Raw genomic sequence first — 21,950 nt, forward strand, 5'->3', positions numbered from 1 at the left:
GGTATCCGGATAAGGTTGTAGCCATATTGGTCTAGAGGCAAAAGGAATCAGAACTCATAGTAGAGGTGATATCTTTTATTAGACCATCTAGATTTTTGCGAAAGAAGTAACTGATTGTATGTATTAAAACTTTAACTGAGGGGTAAGCTGCTGAAGGCTAGCTTTCTTTTCCAGGGGTAAGACCATGCACATGGGCACTTGGAACAGCTGGCGTACCCCACCCTGTTTTACCTTGTAATAATGCATGTATGTACGTATACCTAAAAACTTAAACAAGACTGGATCAAGTCCTGAAACTATTCCAGGCGAGGAAGACTTAAAGGTAGAGATCTGGTGAAGGAATGCACCTGACAGTAGTCATAAAGTAAAGGGAAGTGAAGCAGTGTGCTACAGTGCAGCAGAGTGTGGAAATAGTGAACTTTTTCCCTTACAATACCTAAAGATGGTAGGGGCATTCAAACATTACCAGTTTCTACTTGGTATGTATCATATTGAAAATGAGGCATCATCAAGCAGGGTTCAGTGGCTGTATCTTGGAATCCCAGTAACCTGTTTTGAGCAACAGGGAAGGGGCTTAGCTTTTTGTAAGACATGAGCGCTAAATGTTGACACCCTGCCTCTTCTGTTTAGGAGTAAAATTCTAGCCCTTGTATTATCAGTGAAGCTAGGTTTTCATCCTTGGTTATTAACTAGTAGGAGACCAGCACTACCAAGCAAGAAGGGAGATTATCCTCTCATTCTTTAAAAAGACACACCTCTGGAAATACCAGAAGATTTTTGTAGGGTGGGGAGGGAAGGTTCAGTTAAGCCAAGAGATGCTAAGCAGGGCTAGGGGAATACTTTGCAAAATTACTCAATTTTCTGTCTTCTTTTGCAGTATTTGATCAGTTCTGCAACTGATTACATGTATACGAGTGTTAAATGTTACTAGGTGAATTCGGTGAATAATATAACTAATGTGATATTTAGCCATATTGCAGAATTAAACTTTGAACACTATTTTAAAGCGTATCTTGTCAACTTCAGTTCTTAAATCCCTGATCTAATACAGGTATTTGTATATGTAAAAATAGTTTAGAACTTCATTCTTGTTTGAGTGGATACTTTAAGACTAATTAAACCTTATCTGGTTTCCAAAAAATTGACTTAAGCTGTTTCCTGGCAGAGTAACTAGCTGTGTTAGAGCCTTAATGAGTTTAAACTCAGTTTTTCTTGTGGCTTTTTTGGTTTTAAGGAAATTCCCTGTGACCTTGAGCATCTTGAAGTCAAAGTAACACCTAATGGTGTTAGCAGAGTTGATGGAGCTGCAAGCTTCCTTCCTGTTAAAACTGGCCAGCAGACCAGTCCAAACTCTAGCTTGTGTTGCTTCAGCGTAGAGCCAATGGCAACTCTGTGGAATGTTTTTTCCACTCTCCATCAATGAGTAAGGAAGTACTTGCCAACACAAATGAGATCTTGAAATCTGCAACTTGACTCTGCAGAGTATAGTTCTCACACTGAAATAAGTCTTTAGCCAGAAAAGTAGACGGGACTAGGAGTATACTAGTACAAGTCATTGGAAAGATCTTTTTCTTAAAATATATTGGGAATCGCAAAGGGCAAAATAGTATTTCATTCATCACTGTGTGACCACAATGACATTCCCTGTTTCTGTCATAAGGACAGGTCCTCATTTAACCATGCTAATGAACATGGTAAAATGCACATAATGGCTTCCTAAGCTGTATGAAATAAGGACTTTACAAAAGCTGGTTCTTATTTTACATCCTACATTTCTAATATAACTTCTCTATACATTGATCAGTTAATGTTTATGAATTGTTTTTTGACTAGTGTAATTTAATTAATTTTAAATTATCTTGGTAGAGGTATAGCTTTGCAGCTTTACTTTTACTTCTGAACTTACCAAGGGCTCAGTATTTGTTCATCTTACCTGTACCAACGTAATGAAAAAAACGTGTTACTGAAAAGAATAATAAACTACTTTACAGTTCATTTCAGGGGGAAGACGGAATGAGAGAACTTTGCTCTTACAACAGAATTATAGCATCAAGTTTTATTCATACTTATGTTTTTACCAGTTTTTTTTTAAGTCCACATTTGTTTTTAAATTAGCCCCACCCTTAACAATTTAGTATTTTTGCAGGAAAAGTGCTGGAGAAAATTAGTGAAAATTTGCATCCTCCTCAAACATGAGGTTAAATATAGTAGTTACAAATCCCGTACTGCTTTATCTGTATAAAATAGGTAATCTGCTTTTCTAAAAGTTCTTTGAATTTTGTTAACAGAGAATCTTCTAGTTTTGTTACAAATACAGGAAATACAGTATCTATGAGGGGGTGAGGGTGTGTGGCAGTGGTGACTTGGTGTCCCCAACAGTATCTTGGTTTAACAAGAGGATATAAGCAAGCATCAGAACAGCAAGCTGTAACCCAGTATGGAAACCTGATAACAAAATTACCTCTGTCAACAGTGCAACTTAAAACCCCAACTCCAAACAGTCTCACAAGGGCCCTTTGGGGCAAGAATCTTCACCTTGTACATAGCCCAAGCTGTCCCAGATGGCACAAGGACTTCCACAGTCACACTGACCTCATTAACTTCTGCAGCCTTTTTAGTGCTATTCACTCAGTTCCTGCTCTGTGGCTGCAGTCAGCTTCTCCCTTTGCTTGGGTCTCCTCCATGGGGAAGTTGATCCTTCTTTCAGCTGCACTCAGAGCAGGCTCCTCCACAGTCTCCCTGAGGCCTCTTTCATTGGTACTTGGAGCTTATCAGGGAGCACGGTCTGCTCCCTGCTCCTTCCTCTTTTCCACCTCTCCTCCTGTTACTCCTCAAAGCAGCCAGGGGTTTATAGTTCAATTTGGGTCTGGCTTTCCTGGGCTTGGAGTGGCCCCACCCCTCTGTGCTTGCCCGCTCGCAAGTCAGGGGTGGAGGTTGTACACAATTTAGTATTTTTGCAGGAAAAGCACTAGAAAAAATAAGGATGAGTGAAAATTTGAATCCTTTTCAAATACGAGGTTGTAGTTACAAAACCTTTGCCACTTTATCTGCATAAAATTGATCCTCTACTCTTCCAAAAGTTTCTTTGATTTTGTTAATGGAGGATCTTCTGGCATTGTTACAGATACAGGAAATATACTATCATTGTATATAGAAAACATCCTGACCACCAGCTTTTCTTTTTCACTGTGAAAATGCCATTTTTCATCATTTGTTTCCTGTGTCCCTTTCCATGTTGGTGATAGATTATTTGAGAGAGGCTTTTTCTAAAGATCATATTTGCAGGTCAGATGGATTCTATGATTATACTGCTATAAAATCCATCCTTACTGGAAAACTGCTCCAGAATCTAAAATTACATTTAAAAATAGTTTTTTAGGCTTTGTAGCAAAAGAGAACCATCCAAATAAGGAGGAGTATAAAGTGAGGCATAGTTGTCTCCCTGAGTGTACATACAACATAAAATAATTTTTGGAAGCTTGAAGTGTTCCCATTTATGACAGCATGGTATTAGCACTATAGAATCTCAGCAGTTTAAATGTGAACATTAACTGTTTCACTACATATCATTTTAGTTACCTAGTATGATTATTTCACAAGTTAGCTATGAAACCTCCTTGGATAACAACAGTTTCAGATGTTCTCACAATCAAAGTCCTTTTGATTTCTAAGATAGAAATGTGTATTACAAATACAAAAGGATGTACGAAAAATACAAAGGTGCTGTGTACAGAAATGTATATTGAGAAATGTAGCCATCATGCACTGATTATGTTCAACTCGGTACTCAACTTGCTCTGGAATGAATTAAAGGCACTTCTTTTGATTACAAAGCTCTAAATAGTCTGGGACATTGCTAACTCTATGGGTGGTTAAGTAGTGGAGGGATGGTGGAATCTCAGGGCATTTTACATGTGTTGGGACGCAGCGCCAGGCACTTTTAATTAGCAAGCTGTGCTAATTAAAAGTGCCCGCACATCCTGGCACTGAAAAAATGGTGACGGGGTGCTTTGAACTAAAGCTCATTGAACATGTTCTATTTCAAAGCGCCCCACCATCATTTTTTCAGCATGGAGATGTGTGGTGATGCTGATGCGCATGACATAGAAGGCTGCCAGAGTGCTTCAATTTCTGTGCTCCAGTGGACTTGACCAATCAAGTCTGCTCTGGATTTCCAGGGTTGGAGTTGGCTTTGTGCACGTTTGTAGGAGCCCTCAGTCATTGAAGGCTTTAAGTGCAGGTTAAAGTGCTTGACTGGGATTTTTTTAGGCATTGATGTTCCTGCATTGAGCAGGATGTTGAGTCTCTTGCGGTCACTTCCAACCCTACTTTTCTATGATTCCACTTGAGATTAAGGATATGTCTTCATTGCCAAAAAAAAGTGCATTTACAGATATAATTAACAGGTTCTTGTGATCTAGTTAAAAAAAACTTACTAGAGATGAGGTGTAGTGGTCATTTTCCATAATGTAATTAATTATGGAGGGCTACTTAATGTATGGTGCTACTCATAATTTAGCTTGCCTAGCATCAACTGTACATAGGGTTTTAATTGAAGATAAACTCACACACACACACACACACACACACTTTTTTAATTAGATGCTGAAAAATTACACAATCCATCCAGCACAAGGACAAAATTCTTTCAGCTGTTGAATAAATGTAGACTTGTGCTAAAACGAACTGAAAATTGGTCATTAAGATCACCTGCAGGTAATTGACAAGACTGCTTTGCCATTTTAGAGGATAGCTAATGGTCCAGAAAAAACACCTGATTTTTTTTTAAAGCAGCATGACTACATTTTTCCCCCTTTTCAGATGTTTGACTTTTAGTCTCCCCTTTTCCTTGACCACACCCTCACCGGTTCTCCAGTCACTATAGTCTTCTGGCAGAAATTTAAATGTGTCTTGTAAAATACTGGTAACAACACTGGTGTGTGCTACAGTTCATTCTCTAATTGGAATGACTAGGTAGCTTTAATTTAAGAAGTACAGCATATATGTATTTTAATAACCAAATAATGAAAATGCAGTACAGGTCTGTCTGAATGTATCTTCTGGGCTATTTTAGTGCTGCTGCATTTCTCCAGCCTTACTTTGTAAGGAAACAAAGGTCAGTTGGTCACACTCGCAAATGTGCCTATTTAAAAAACAGTTGGGTTTAAAGCCTTCTGCAAATCCTGCTGCTGCTATGGGAGATTTAGAAGTTTTCTTTTTCAGTTGGCATGGCAGCAAAAGAGGCTTCCAGGATAGACAAGAGTAGTATTTAGTTGGCATACAAGGCCATATAAAATGGCTATATTTTCAAAGTAAAAATCTTGGGTATCTTGGAAGGGCTGGGGATTTAGGCAAATGTGCACTAATTTTGAACAGAGGTAGCGAGAAAAGGGGACACACTGTTCTTGAACTAAGTAACTCGCCTGCACTGGAAAATGCGATTATCCTGTTCAGTCTTGGTTTGTGTGTATTTGGGAGGAAGGGTCACTGATGGTAGTGCAGTCGGTAGAACAAGATAATAACCTATGACAAGACTGGTGGAGATGTTTTGGGGGTATTTTTTGTTTTTTTGTTTTTTGTTTTTTGTTTCATGGCCATCTTGCGAGGATTGTGACTAAACTGCCTCCGTTTAAAAAAAAAAAAAATAGTAATTGGTGGGGCCTGGAGAAAAAGCTGCTCTTATTTTGTTTTATTGTAGGTGTCAAATGGGGTGTCAAAGCATATAAGATAACAGAACTTTGAACTCATTCTCCAAGGTGCAGAGAGCCATATGCTTAGCCTTGGGTTTCTTCCCTGTCCTGGGTCTCACCAGTTCTTGGCCCCCTTACTTTCTGGGCTTTTGCTTCCATTTCTCTAGGATGGAAGGGTTCTACCATAATAAGCAGATCAGGGTCATTTCCTTCCTCTTTCTTCTTCCTATCTTCCCTGTGTAACAGTCTGTCTTCCTATAATGTACCTTCCACCGTTTGTGTAGCCTCTTCACATGCTATGCCTCAGTTTTCCTGGGTCACAGTCTTTTACACTTTTTCTAATTGGCAGTGTGTGCACAGCAAGGGTGGAGGTAATGGATGCTTTACTAAAACTTTTCTGGGCTGCTGTTGTGTGAGCTGCATATACTTCAGCGCTAGATCTTTCTTTTATATGTTCCCCTGAAGGCACCAGTAGTCCAAGTTGCTGTTCCTCTTTCTCACAGCTGCCAGAAACTGTCTTCTGGTGGGCCACTTAAGAAGTTTTGGTGAGCTGTCGAGGGCCATGCACATTAAAGATAGATATCATTTTCAGAAGATATCATTTTAACAAATTATAGATAAATCATAAACTAAAACTCAAACATCCGTTATCACATTTTAATTGTATTTAAAAAAAATAACTTTTTTTTCCTGAGTAGTGTATATAGAGGCAGTTTGCATTATAGCTCAAAATAAAGTCCTAGTCTTACATATGGGGGGGAAAGGCTGATCCTATGTCCCAGGAGCTGGCTGGAGGTGGGGGGAGGAAGGGAGGGCAGGTGGCTCATGGAGCAGAGCTCATCTGGGCAATGCAGTGCAGGTACGGTCTTATACCCCACCCCCCCTTCCATCTTGTGGCTGCCCCAGCGGTGTTCTGCATGGTGCCATGCCCTGCCCACTCCTGCCCAAGGCAGCTCATGCCATGCTCCCACTCGCACCCACTGATGGGCCCCGTCCAGTGTACACAGCTTCACAGAGGGGCTGCTTCTGGTGTAGCTTCAGCCAGTTGGGTACTGTTCAGCTTCCCCTGCCTCTGGCAGCTAGTTTTCCTCCTGCTGCACTGTTCCAGGTAGCAGGTAGCATGGGGAAACTGGAGATGTGTGCTAGGCACCAGATGCCCGGCTAGGCAGGAGGAAGGAGCACCCATAGGTAACTGCTCATAGCTCCAGGCAGCTGGAGGGGATGGAAGAGGGGCAGGATCTGGAGCCCTGCACACTAGGGCAAGAGCTGCCTGGTTGCAGCTTCTCCCCTCCCTCCCCCCTGCCATCCCTCCCACACCTGGCTGGGCATGTGGTGCCCAGCACGCATCCCTGTAACCACCATCACTTTCCCATGCTACCTGCTGTCTGGAGCAGCACAGCAGGAGCAGGAGGAGGAGGAGCTTCTGGAGGCAGGGGAGCTCAGCAGTATGCAGGTGGCTGCAGCCACACCAGGAGCAGCCCCACCAGAAAACTATGCACACTGGCTGGGACCAGGGCCGTTGGAGGGCAGGATGTGGCCCCTGCAAAGCACCATGGGGCAGCTGTGGGCCGGATACAACAATTAGTGGGTGCCTGCCTATGGGCCAGATCCAATCAGTTGGCAGGTCAGATTCAGCCCGTGGGCTATATTTTGCCCATCCCTGCCCTACTTCCTAACTTCTATTAGTGCAGCAAGAAATGCAAGGCCCTTTTGGGTTATATCTGATACTTAACCTTGCTTTTTTGTCAAGGTTAGTATATGGTCTTTTTCAACCTGGAGGGAAGTAGGCAATGGAGTCCCCTGGGGCTCAGTCCTTGGGTCTGCACTGTTCATTTTCTTTATTAGTGACTTGGATGACGGGGTAAAAAGCAACCTGTTTAAATTTGCTGATGATACCAAGATTTGGGGTGAGGTGGGCACGCTGGTAGGGAGGGACAGATTACAGCAGGACCTGGACAGGTTACAGGGTGGGCTAAAATAGGATGTGTTTCAATACTGACAAGTGCAGGGTGCTGCACTTGGGCAGTGGGAAGCAGCAGCACACTTATAAGCTGGGAAATTCCCTTCTTGAGACAACGGTGGCAGAAAGAGATCTTGGAGTCATTATTGACTCCAAGATGAACATGGGCTGACAATGCGAGGTCACAGTCAGGGCTAACCGTACCGTGTTGTGCATCCACAGATGTATCTCAAGCAGGGCCAAGGAGGTGATCCTCCCCCTCTATGCAACATTGGTCAGGCCACAGTTGGAGTACTGTGTTCAGTTCTGGGCGCCGCACTTCAGGAGGTATGTGGACAGCATTGAGAGGGTCCAGAAGAGGGCCACCCGCATCATCTGGGGACAGCAGGGCAGACCCTATGAAGAGAGGCTACGGGACCTGAACCTGTTCAGCCTTCGCAAGAGAAGGCTGAGGGGGGACTTGGTGGCTGTCTATAAACTCACTAGGGGGGACCAGCAGGTTTTGGGAGAAACCCTGTTCCCCTAGCGCCCCCCAGGGTAACTAAGAATAACAACCACAAACGGTTAGAGAGTAGGTTTAGACTAGACATCAGGAGGCACTACTTCACAGTCAGGGCGGCTAGGATCTGGAACCAACTTCCAAGGGAAGTGGTGCTGGCTCCTACCCTGGGGGTCTTTAAGAGGAGGCTTGACATCTACCTGGCTGGGGTCATTTGGGTCCGGTTTTCTCTCCTGCCCAGGCAGGGGGTTGGACTTGATGATCTACAAGGTCCCTTCCGACCCTACTTCTATGAATCTATGAGGAGAAGTCAGGGCACTTGTGCTGTTTTAGGGACAGGCTCCGAGTGTGAGTTTTTTCTCTTTCCTTCTTGCAACTTGGGTCATTACTTACAGAAGGAGTGGAGGAATGGGTAAATATGATCTCTTGCATTTGTTTCAGACAGCTGAAGCAGCCCATAAGCTGTTGTAAGACAGGGAGCCCTTGTGTGTCTTCATCAGGAAGACAGTATTGTGTGGATCAGGGAAGAATCATTCTGCATTGCCTGAATCCTTCATATTGAAAAGAGCTGATGAGAGATGCAAAAAAGAAATCATTGAGCAGTGGGGAAGAGGTTCCCTTAGTAGCTGCTGTGGTTTACATGCTGAAGAAAGAGGAAGGAGGTTAAATGACTTAACTAGTGGTTAGCTGACTCCATCCTCACTTGGTCCTGCTACATTAAACCTGAATCCTATTTTGGTGGGATATAGGGCATTTTGGTTCCTGCACTTCAGATTACCAGGTTCCTGAAAGTAGTGGTGTGTTGTTGTTTTTTTTCCCTTTCTTACAATCTTCATTTAAATTGTATTCATCACTACAGTTTGTTTTAACCCATTTTACTTCTTTTCCCTTGATACTCTTTTAGCTGATGTTGCTGTAGCTGCCAAGTGTATTTGTACAAAAACACTTGTGCAGTGAAAGGGGAGGAAATTAGTTTGAGTATGTGAGCCTGCCAAAGCAAACTGAATTATAGAAACATGGGTTTGCTTTCCAGTGGCCCAGTATTAATTAACTATTGCCGTCTTTAACAAAAGTGTTAGTTAAAGTCAGTAACATTTTAAATTTCAAGATTTATTTCATTTCTGGATTTCTGGGCATACCTTGAGTCACATACTTGATTATTACAATCTTACATTAATTCAGAAATAAACTACAATAAAATCTGCACAAGATTGAACAATGCAGATCTTAAGAAACTTCTTTAAAATAACCTTTCTTTTGCCTGTATCCTGTCCCTCTTGATCATCAACTGAATTTAAAGAGGCTGTTGCCTTCTTGTTGTAACTTAAATGCTTTGGTTTGACATATTTTCTGTCCTTTGAAGAGAAAATAACATATTATATGCATACCTACACCCTAGAACAAAACAGACATCTTGTTTTTGAAAGGCAGAATGAAGAAAAAGATTTTTCCATAGTTATGGCTGCATAGATCAGGGGTGGAACCTAACCTTCAGATGGCTTGCCCTCCCTTTTCTGCTTAACTAAAGCAGAAACCCTAAATGCTGCTGGAGAGTGATCTCCATGGGTGGATCTGTAATTTGAAAAAGAATTAAAGAGTTGCCAGGTCTGTGAAATAGGAGTCAGAGATGGGGAACAGCTAGCAGACAGCAATATGGCCCTAAGAGAGGTTAGTTTTATTGGTGGAACATCAAGACAAATGAGAAGGTGAGGCTATCATTAACACCTGTGGAGTGAAGAACAATGAGTCATTAAATCAACTGGCTCCCTAAGCTGCCTAAATAGTTTCATAGTTTGTAGGGTCAGAAGAGACCTGAGCAGATCATCAAGTCCGACCCCCTGCCATGGCAGGAAAAAGTACTGGGGTCAAACGACCCAGGCAAGGTGTTCGTCTAACCTCCTCTTAAAAGACCCCCAGGGTAGGAGCCAGCACCACTTTTCTCGGAAGTTGGTTCCAGATCCTAGCCTCTCTGACTGTGAAGTAGCGCCTCCTGATGTCTAGTCTGAATCTACCCTCTGCCAGCTTGTGACCGTTCTTTCTAGTCACTCCTGGTAGTGCTCGAGGGAACAGGGACTCCCCCAATGCCTGCTGGTCCCCCCTGACTAGTTTGTAACAGGCCACTAGATCCCCCCTGTTGTGGAGGCTAAACAGGTTTAGGTCCCTTAGCCTCGCCTCATAGGGCCTGCCCTGCTGCCCCCTGATCCTGTGGGTGGCCCTCCTCTGGACCCTCTCAATGCTGTCCACATCCTTCCTAAAGTGCGGTGCCCAGAACTGGACGCAGTACTGCAACTGCGGCCTGACCAGTGTCGCATAGAGGAGGATCACTTCCTTGGACCTGCTCAAGATGCATCTGTGAATGCATGACAAGGTGTGGTTGGCCTTCCTGACCGCATCCCCACACTGTTGGCCCATGTTCATTTTGGCATCAGTAATGATTCCAAGATCCTTTTCTGCTTCTGCACTGATGAGAAGGGAGTTCCCCAGCCTGTAGGTATGCTGCTGGTTCTTCCTTCCCAGGTGCAGCACCTTGCACTTGTCAGTGTTGAAACCCATCTTGTTCTCATCTGCGCACCCCTGTAACCTGTCTAGGTCCAATTGCAACCTATTCCTCCCTTCTAGCATGCTCACATCCCCCCCACATCTTAGTGTCGTCAGCAAATTTGAACAGGGTGCTTTTTACTCCCTCATCCAAGTCACTGATGAAGATGTTGAGCAGCGCGGGTCCAAGGACTGAGCCCTGGGGGACCCCATTGCCCACATCCCTCCGGGTCAAAAATGACCCATCCACCACCACTCTCTGGGTGCGGCCCTCCAGCCAGTTAGCGACCCATTTGTCTGTGTAGGTGTCGACGCCACAGTCCCCTAAGTTTTTTTAATGAGAATTGGGTAGGAGACAGTGTTGAAGGCCTTCCTAAAGTCCAGAAAGACTATGTCCACTGCTACCCCTGCATCTAAGGATTTTATGACCTGGTCATAGAAGGCCACCAGGTTGGTCTGACAGGACCTGCCTCTAATGAACCTGTGTTGGTTGCCTCTAAGCATAATCTCCCCTGCTGGCCCCTCGTGGATATGTGCCAGGATAATTCTCTCAAAAAACTTACCCAGGATCAAGGTTAGTTTAACTGGCCTATAGTTTCCTGGGTTCTTCTTCCTCCCTTTTTTTGAAAATGGGAACCACATTGGCCCTTTTCCAGTCCTCTGGCATCACACCAGAGCACCATAAGTGCTCGTAAAGTCGTGCCAGGGGTCCCGCAGTGACCTCTGCTAATTCCTTCAGCACTCTGGGGTGGAGATCATCAGGACCAGCTGATTTAAATACATCCAGTCTCTCCAGAATTTCCCTGACTAGATCCTCACTGACCCTAGGCCTTGGTGTGCCTCCCCTGGGACCTGAGGTGATCCCAGCAGACGGGCTGATCTGGTCCCTGCTGAGGACAATGGAGGCAAAGAAATCGTTAAATAGGTTAGCCTTGTTGTCTGGTGCAACAACCAGATTTCCTAGCGTGTCTTGCAGAGGCCCCACGTTACCCGGTACCTTCTTTTTGCCCCCTGTGTATTTAAAAAAGGACTTTTTGTTGTCCTTGATCCGGGTAGCTAGTCCCAGTTCCATCTCAGCCTTGGCCTTCCTGACTGCCCCCCTGCAGCCCCAAGCAACCTAGGTGTAGTCCTCCCTGGTGATGGCCCCTCCCTTCCATTGGGTGTACGCTTCCCTTTTAGCTAGGAGGCATTCCCGTATGCTTTTGGTGAGCCATGGGGGCTTTGGCACCCTCTTGCCCCCTTTGATCCTTGTTGGGTTTACCTCCCTTTGGGCTTGGAGGATCGTCTCCTTAAGGAACGACCACTCTTCTTGGACACCCGACTCCCCTCCCCTCCGGGACCTCAGTACCTCCCCAACTATTCTTCTTACCTCATTGAAATCTGCCCTCCTGAAGTCCAGGGCTGCTGCCTTGCTTTTGCCACCTTGCTCTGGATGGTGAATTCCAGCAGGTGATGATTGCTGTCACCCAGGTGGTTGAGCACCAGCAGCCCCCTTACGAGGTCGTTGCCTGTGGCCAGTACCAGATCCAACAAAGCGTCTCCCGTGGTGGGGCTGTGCACCTCCTGAGTTAGATGGAGGTCCTGTATCTCGGGTAGGAACCTACATGAGCGGTCAGACCTGGCTGACTGCTCTTCCCAGCAGATGTCTGCAAAGTTCAGGTCACCCATGATGACCACATCTTTTGACCTAACTACCTCCGTGAGCTGACTTAAGAATTCCCGGTCTAGCTCTTCCCCTTGGTTGGGTGGTCTGTAGTAGACCCCCACCGTTAAGTCCCTTTCCCCTCGACTTCCTTGTATTCTAACCCATAACACTTAAGCGTGCCCCTCATCTGACCTTGTGCTACTAGATGAGGATGTGTATTCCTCCTTGATGTAGAGCGCCACCCCCCCACCTTTCCTCCCTGTCCTGTCCCTCTCGTACAGCCTATAGCCCTTGATATTCACTGCTCAGTCATGCGTTGGGTCCCACCACGTTTCTGTGAGCCCCACTATGTCTGGGTTGGTGTCAGCTAGCAAGAGGGTAAGTTCCTCCTGCTTGTTCCCCATACTACAAGCATTTGTGTAGAGGCATTTGAGGCCTCCTGAAGATGTGTGCACTGGCCTCCTAATCTCAGTACTGCCCGGACCCCAGTTGCTTACCTGGGTATTCATTCTGCTCCTCGTTGGTCCAGGCTGGGTTGTTCTTGTGGGTGTCACTTGGTTTAGTGGTCCAAGGCTTCCTCCGCCCTCATCTTCACCGTCTCCCCACGAGCCTAGTTTAAAGCCCGCCGGAGTAGATCCACCAACCTAGAAGAGAACACACGCTTACCTTTGGGGGAAAGGTGAAGCCCATCCCATCCGAGCATGCCTCTCGTCGTGTTGTGCGGGTCGTTGCCTAGGAAGCCGAAGCCTGCCTCGAGACACTATTCCCGAAGCCGCCAGATGGTCTCTCTGATGCAGGTCTCATGTCGTCTTCTACGTCTGCTCGCTGGTAGGACAGAGGAGAATACCACCTGTGCTCCCATCTCCCTCAGCACGTCCCCCAGAGCATGGTAGCCATACCAATACCATAGCTGCTCCATTATGGAGCAAAAATCAAAGTAGCTTGCTTCTATTTTGGGCAGAAAATCAGCTTTCCTGCTTAATATGCACACCCCAATCTTGGGGGCCTGATCTTTGAGGGGAAGGTACATGTTATAAACAAGAAAATATGGTATGCTCCACATAAACAGAAATGTACATAAAGCCAATTCTAGAGGGATTGAGGTCAGTCTTACCATGCATATAAGCATAGTGAATGTAATTTTCATTGACAACTGAATCCTTGTAAAATGTTGATAAAGAATTTTCCTTAATTTTTCCAAGTTGAAATAGCATATGTAAAAGGTAAATGTTTGATAAAGGTATCTCCTGAAATAGAGCCCTCAGTTATGTCAATTGAAATTTCTTTTCAACAGAAGGAAATATGTTCCTATGATGGGGAAATGTGCCTTCCTAAAGATCCTGGAGAATGTAATTTTGAGCCCAGATATTCATAATAATAAAATACTTTTGGATTAGGAGTAAATATTTTGGTTGAACTTCTTCTTTTATGCCTCATATCCCAAACTAATTTCATCCCCGTCCTGTGTTAAGGTTTTCCATTTAACCTTTTGCTGAGGGAGGTAATTTAAGAATTTCTTCACCTTCGGTATTTTAAGAGGTCAAGAGATTATAAAATTTCTTAATGAGGAGCATGTTTTAAATTATTCTGCTCTTGGCTACAAGGGCTGCGATTTCATGTGACCATAATGTATGACCTATTTGGGAGGCTTTGCTGTAGCCCTCACAGCTCTGTTATATTTTGTAAATACTTCAGTACTAATAAAATTGGGTTTTGAATTTATTTAATTCATCATAAAAATAATCCCCATTGGGAGGGAGTGGGGATATTTTATGCCACTCTTGGGACCCCCAGGAGGTGGACCCTGGACAGGAGCTCTGAAGCAGAAGCACTGGAGGCACATCAGGCTTTCTACGCTAGGGAATTTGGAACTACTTCTCAACAGGGTTACTGTTTAACAGTACCTAGTACAGCAGTACTTGGATAAAGATAAAGCCTCTAGATTTGCCAATTACAGCAATACTGCAGAAGTATTCTTCCCAGGCAGTGTATTGCTTTCTTGTGGTTACTCTGTGCAGAAGTTCAAACCTTTCACATGACCTGTGCACTGAAGGAACTCAGAATCACATTTATCTTTTTGATATGATGCTCAGATTTTGCCGACCTCCCTCTTCTGATTCTTTAAACTCTAGTCCTCTCTGTCGGTTTCACTTCTCTTGCATTATTCTGTGCTCTTTACCCTTGAGTGCTTCATCACCCATTCCCTGTCTGTCTCGTCCAGGAGACAATGGGATCTGTTTTCTCCCATTATCCAAATGAATTATTAGTATTCCAATAGCACAGTAATCCCATATAATAATAGTATGCTGTTTAGAATAGTCTAAGTCAAGCGTGTTCAGTTAGTTCACCTTGAGGACAGCACATATTGCCTGGGAACACAAGGCCACAATAATGTTTGCCTTCTCAGGCTGAGAAATCACCCACCCTTCAGGGTCACGTAGGTAGTTTTAACATAAACATTTTCATGATGGGATCCACTTTATTTAAAAATAATGTACACAAAGTTTCTGAATGCAATAGAAATAAAACAGAAGCAGTAAGAAATTGTGCCCAGTTTCAGCCTACTTCCAGGTACCACTATGCTCAAAAGGTGCTGTTAGGCTTTTGACTTGCTTTGAGCATGTTACCAGTGCTCTTCTTACTGTCGTCTTGGCTTTTCTGTTCCTTTACCGTTTGTTGTCGACTGTGACACAGCCTGGTTCACCCACCAGTATCCAGCCTCCACTGTTTGCATTTACACCTCAGGGAAACCCACTAATATATGACTCAGTACCCCCCCGATCTTCCTTTGTGGGTCTTCATTTATATAGCAGCTTCTAGTGTTTTAAGCTAATGTAAACAAAAAGGCATTCAACTGTTGCGGTTCACTTTGAATGGAAGGTGTTTATCACACCCACCAGCTTCAGTGAAATGTATGACTAGCCAGCACATTTGTTGGGAAATGCTCAATCTCATATTTGGTGATTCCCAACCAGGTTGCCGTGGCACCCTTGGATGTTACCATGCAGTATTACCACTGTTACATTTGCAGATATCTTCACATGATTCCCAAGATAAACCCAGGTATTGATGGTCTTTCTGAGTTCTGTGCAACAAAAGAATTTCTATTATTTTTCTGTAGTCAGAAAAGAGGGCCTAAGCTAAGAACTGGCATTTTCCAAAGGGTACCTAGAGTCTAACAAGGGGTGCCTTGAATCGAAAAGGTTAGCTAACCACTGCTGTAGTTTAACAATAAATATTTTGAGCGTACTTTTTATCCTAAAACTGCTTGCTAGGTTTTGAGGGGGTTGGGGGGGGGTATATTTTTTGTGGGGGGCAGAGGGGAGAGCAGGAAGAGGTAGTTTTGGTGACTCCCCTGGTCAACATTGAGCTAGATTAAAATAAGTAAAGAATGAGGGAGATCAAGGCAAGAGTTTGCTCTGCTTTTCTTCTCAGAATGTCTCCAAGGAGACCTTCTCTGCTGACTTCCTCACAAGGCTCAGACAGAAGCAGTCATACTTACAGCAGGCCATCACTAGGGCTCCCGTAGCTTAAGGAAGCAGGCACTGGAGCAGGCAGAACTGTCGTCTCCTCTTTATGATAGAAGTAAGTGGCCAGCAGAAGAGCAGTTGTAGCAGAAAAGGGACAAGCCCCTTGAAGCACTTCTAGTATAAGGCAGTTGTTACTGGGACTACAGATGCAGGAACAGGAAGCAAAAGTGTCCCTACTTCTGGTCTAGTGGCAGGTCTGATTCAAACACCTCACTTGTCAAAAAATCACGACTGAGTTAAAGGAATACACTTTAAATTCATAACATGTCATCTGTGCATGCTGGTTAAGTGTATAATTTGCCTCACTGCACAATACCAAGCAGGTTTCAGTTTTTCCCTGTTGCTAACCATTGGCTATTCACTTAAGCGCGTAGCATCTTTTAGCCTGGCTGTCTACTTTGTAATGTAATTGTGTGCTGGTTAACTGAATACTGATTGGCACCAGAAATGCTAAAGGGGAAACAGCTGTCAAAAGGTTATTATTAAAAGCCTTGAAACTGACAGGAGCGAGTCAGTTTTGTGGCTGCTCTGAAATAACAGAAGCTAGTCGGTTTCAAGGCTGCTACTGGTCTTGAAAATGAAGGAGATTTAATCTTGAAATGGCTTAGCTCCCATCATTTTAAGGACTTCTTATTAGCAGACTTGAAACTGACTATTAGCAGCCTTGGAAATGATGAGCTAGTCATTTTGGGACAGTGCTGTGTACACAAGGAGTATTGCTTACAGCACTGTGAAGTGCCCTAGAATTAGCAGTCCCAAAACAGACCAGCTCCTATTATTTTCAAGGCTGCTAATAATCTGGTTCTGACTTGCTATTAGAAGCCTTGAAAATGAAAGGAAGCTAGTCATGTGGCTGTTCACACTACAGAGCTGGAAGCTCTGTACTTAGCTAGTTATGTAAACTGCTTATGTAAAGTTTGTATAAGTCTAAGTAAGCGCAGAGCTGGTGGAGTTTTCAGTTGCAAGGTTTTGGACTAGAAAAGCATGTTCCCACATGCAGGGATGTGCGGCTGCTGCAGCAAAAATAGGAGCACAAATTTGTGCCACTGCTTTTTGCTGCTGTGCACACCCTCGTGCATGGGGTTGGTGCAAGGTAAATTGTCCTGGGTGGCCTAGGTGAGGGGCCAGCACCTCAGCAGCCTTACCTGGGGTCGTGGGAGCTTCCTGGGGCAGCAGGAGCAATCTGGGTGATCAGAACCTGGCCAGCAGCCAGTGTGGCTCTGCCCAACCAGACTTCTTTTCTAACAGTATGTATGACTTCTTTTCTAGCAGTATGTACGCACTGGGGTTTTTTTGACACCAGGCTCTCCCAGTGCCAACCCCCCCCCCCCCCCCCCCCACTGCTAATTAGCAGCATGACAAACAAGTGCATATTCGCTGTGTGCAGTTTGTGGTGCCTCAGTCTGTTTTGAGGCACTGCAAACAGCTCATGCACACTCATGGGGATACACTCAAACAGAACATACTGTAGAATGCAAATTTTCTTCTTTATATAGTTACCCTTGAGGTGCCTTGAAATAGATAAGAACATGGCAACTATAGGCCAGTCCATCTCACCTCCATGCTAGGTAAAGTCTTCGAAAAAATTATCAAGGCTCACATTTGCGGGAGCCCGGCAGGACAAATTATGCTGAGGGGAAACCAGCACAGGTTCGTAGCAGGTAGATCATGCCTGACTAATCTAGTCTCTTTTTATGACCAGGTTACAAAATGCCTGGACGCAGGAGTAGGGGTTGATGTTGTATACTTAGAGTTCAGGAAGGCCTTCGATATGGTATCCCACACCGTACTGGTAAACAAGTTAAGAGCTGTGACTTGGATGACTACACAGTCCGGTGGGTGGCAAATTGGCTAGAGGGTCGCACCCAGAGAGTCATGGTGGATGGGTCGGTTTCGACCTGGAAGGGTGTGGGCAGTGGGGTCCCGCAGGGCTCGGTCCTTGACCGATACTCTTCAATATCTTCATCAGCGACTTGGACGAGGGAGTGAAGTGTACTCCGTCCAAGTTTGCGGATAACACAAAACTGTGGGGAGAAGTGGACACGCCGGAGGGCAGGGAACAACTACAAGCAGACCTGGATAGGTTGGACATATGGGCGGAAAACAACAGAATGCAATTCAACAAGGAGAAATGCAAAGTGCTGCACCTAGGGAGGAAAAATGTCCAGCATACCTACTGCCTAGGGAATGACCTGCTTGGTGGAATGGAAGCGGAAAGGGATCTTGGAGTCCTAGCGGACTCCAAGATGAACATGAGTCGTCAGTGTGACGAAGCCATCAGAAAAGCTAATGGCACTTTATCATGCATCAGCACATGCATGACGAACAGATCCAAGGAGGTGATACTTCCCCTCTATTGGGCACTGATCAGACCACAGTTGGAATACTGCGTGCAGTTTTGGGTGCCGCACTTCAAGAGGGCTGTGGATAACCTGGAGAGGGTCCAGAGAAGGGCCACTTGTATGGTTAAGGGCTTGCAGGCCAAGCCCTATGAGGAGAGACTGGGGCACCTGGACCTCTTCAGCCTCCGCAAGAGAAGGTTGAGAGGCGACCTTGTGGCTGCCTATAAGTTCATCACGGGGGCACAGAAGGGAATTGGTGAGGTTTTATTCACCAAGGCGCCCCCGGGGGTTACAAGAAATAATGGCCACAAGCTAGCAGAGAGCAGATTTAGATTGGACGTTAGGAAGAACTTCTTCACAGTTCGAGTGGCCAAGGTCTGGAACGGGCTCCCAAGGGAGGTGGTGCTCTCCCCTACCCTGGGGGTCTTCAAGAGGAGGTTAGATGAGTATCTAGCTGGGGTCATCTGAACCCAGCACTCTTTCCTGCCTATGCAGGGGGTCAGACTCGATGATCTATTGAGGTCTCTTCCGACCCTAGCATCTATGAATCTATGGGGGAAAATAATGCAGAGTAAAAGCAGAATAACCACTTGTATACATTAGTGTTATGTGCATCTCCATTTTTCTTTTTTAAAAGATATGAAAAAACACAATAGAACATCAGCCAAGGAGAGATATTGAAAAGTGTTGCTTACTCTAGCATGGGCTTCTTTCATGAGCTTCATGATAGTTACGGAAAAAAAAGAGTAAAGCCCTACCTCCTGACTGACTGATAGCTGGATAGCTTTAATAATATAGAGGGGAAAATGCTCTTGGTACTCTGCTCCTTTGCTTTTCCTTTTCCAGTATCTTTTTCAGAAGAAGAAAAGGGCCCCTTAATAGCGTGCCGATGTCTGTCTTTTTTTTTTTTTTTTTTAAATTGAATCAGACTGTAGTTTGTTAGCTTTAAACTGAAGCTGTCAGTACTGAGAGGTATGTGTTCTTGTACTGTATATTGTGCTAAATGGGAATTCTGAAAGATTTTCATAGTTCAGCGAATGACAAAATGTGGGTCTGAATAAATGTGTCATTACTGCAGTTGGATCAAATGCTTTAGTTTTGGTTTCATAACATCAGGGTTTTTTGTAAGATGAGGTGGTTGGCTTCGTGCCCATCCCTCTACCTGGAGGTCCAGGGTATTCATTTTAGTCTAATCTCTACCCTTTGACCTGTTTGGCACAGGAGGCTGTACTGGTCACTATGCCATGCTACTGCTGACAGCTCTCAGGGTTACAGCTGGAGGAGAAGATATAATCAAGTACTTGTGTACTTTTACAAAAGACCTGATTGATGCCTTCTGCAAGATAATGCAAAGAATGAAATGGGCTGGCAATATTGTGAGAACCAATGAGAGAAGGCACGCGAGAGATTTTGAAAGTTGAGGAAAGGGTATTGGACCTTGAGGTTGACCGTGGCAATGATTGGGAGATAACATAAGGTGATGTTGAAGGGATAGGCAAAGTTGTGACAAGGTGGAAGGAGCTTGCACAAAATAAGGAGAGATGGGAAGCTTTAGTTAAGGTGGTTGTAGGACTCTGAGGCTTGAGACGGGAGAAAGAGAGACTGCAGTTGGGTGCCAAACAAGCTTCCGCTATTTGTGTATGTTACTAAATGACCACACAATTCAGTTCACTTGGCATACTTGGCTCGACGTCCAAACAGCAGGTTTGTTTCAGGTTGAAATGGAAGCATGCTGGCAGAACTATTTTAAGAACGTGTTCACAATGCCTACTTACAATGTACCTGGTCTAAATTTAAAGTAAATCTTGTATTATCTCTTATCCTTACACTTGTTTGGAAGGTGATATATAGTATTAAGATTAACAAGTTAGTGGAAGGATGCTTGAATATAGAGAGAGGTTATCTATATTCTCTTTAGTGGCTAGGTGTATGGTAGCACAGTCATTGTTTCAGAGCTGTGGTCTAGGTTGTAAATTTCTGGAGTGACTAATGGCTTCAAATTCAATAGAAAACTTAATTTTTATTTTAGCTTCTCATGAATTATATACTTTAGGGTAGTATTAAAAGCTGTACCCACCTGATATGAGTTAGAGTAGTCAAAGTGTACCTAAAATCAGTGAGATGTCTTAGAGAGTCCTTAAATTAATTTGTTATACAGTGGGCTGTTGAAATGGCTAGAATGAATGGGCTAATTGTTTAGAAGAAACCAGTTAGTTGTTTAAAACAAGATAATTTTCTCTCTTGCTGCTTTTGGGAGTACTATCAACAAGATTGCTTAAATATTTGTTGGTGATGGAATTAAAACAGCCCAGTTGCCACCTTTTGTTTGTACTTGGCAAAATGCTGTTTACATTGCAGCTGTCTTAAAGGAGAGCTGCATCCTTTTTTGCTTTGGGGTGCAATTTGAATTCACTTTATATGTCATGAGAAATTGTTTGTAACACTATTAAATTAATTTTATGAATGGCCAACTGCCTGTGGCTGCCACCCTGCTGGAGAGAGACGTGTGTCAAAGTAATAATAGAGGAACTCTTAGAAATGCTAAAACAAATTTTGTTAAGAAAAGGCTAGAACTATCCAAGTGGTAAAACACTGAAAGCCTTTAGACTGGAGCTTCTGCCATTTCAGGTTAATTAGTGAGAATTTAACATTCCCTGGAATTAGTTTTAATATTGTGAGATTTGGACTCTCTGTGATCATGTTCACCAGTTAAGTGTTTGGTTTTTTTACCATGATTTAAATAAATAGCATGTTGAAACTTGGGCTTTATTAAGTACTTTCACTGGAAAGTTGGAAAACATGCTTGGAGGAGCTTGCAGGAAGAGAGTGTTTTTGAACGTTACTGTGAAATGTATTGGCAAGTTGAGAGTACATAAGGTTATTGTTTTGGAGCAGCTGTATACTTTCTGAATACTTCATATGAACTGTATTGTTGGGATGTTTACTGTTTGAATATATTAGTTACTTATATTTTGTTCCTACTGCCCCAATAATCAGTGTTCTTCACCTGATTATGAAGAAGCTGGTCTCAAACTCCTGTACTTGCACACATGAAGCAAGATCTGTTTCCATGAGGTGTCACAGCCCGGTGGTGGCTTTCCTTTTGGGCAGAGGTGCCAGTTATTAACCCCACCCCCTTCTCCTCCTTCAGTGCGTCTCTGATCCCACCTCCCAGAGGGCATACCTGATAATTTGCCCTGTGGTGACTGAATGGAAGTATTGGGGCTTGAACCTCCAGCCTCAAAGGACTGGAATGCAATGGAGCAGTTGCTGCAGAAGGTGTTGCTGCCAAAAGCGAGGTTAACCCTTTCCTAGCCCTTCAACCACTGCAGTTATATGGCGAGTGAGGATACAAAGCCTTGAAGGGCTAACCTGGCTCTCAGCAGTGTCACTTGATGCCGTCTCTCCCAGCAGGTCCTGCTGCCTCCTTTCTTCCTGCCCTTCCATGTGGCTGAAGGCTCCCTTTACTGAACATCTGGAGGTTCACATGATGTGCACAGCAACTGGCCTTTCCACTTTTGGCACAGGTGTCATAGGTTGACCATCCCTGTTGTAGCCCCTGACCGATTTTCAAGTGTGACAATTGTAGAATTGGGAAAAGACCAAAATACAACTCCTGAAGGGGTACAGTTGAACCAAAAAAGGACAGAAGGGCAGCCTGTCCTTTGATTGGGACACAGAATTGATGTAGTAGTTTCTTTGGTTTACTTAATTTATGAGGTGTGTAGTTGTATGCTACTACTGTA

General features: G+C 44.2%; 1 protein-coding gene across 4 annotated transcripts in view; it reads left to right on the forward strand.

Moving 5' to 3' along the window:
- Positions 1 to 21,950, forward strand: part of TAB2 (TGF-beta activated kinase 1 (MAP3K7) binding protein 2) — a 120,480-nt gene that overhangs the window by 11,072 nt on the left and 87,458 nt on the right. The window lies entirely within an intron of this gene.

This window comes from Alligator mississippiensis, chromosome 1, assembly GCF_030867095.1.
Source record: "Alligator mississippiensis isolate rAllMis1 chromosome 1, rAllMis1, whole genome shotgun sequence".
In the NCBI taxonomy this organism is placed as follows: Eukaryota; Metazoa; Chordata; order Crocodylia; family Alligatoridae; genus Alligator; species Alligator mississippiensis.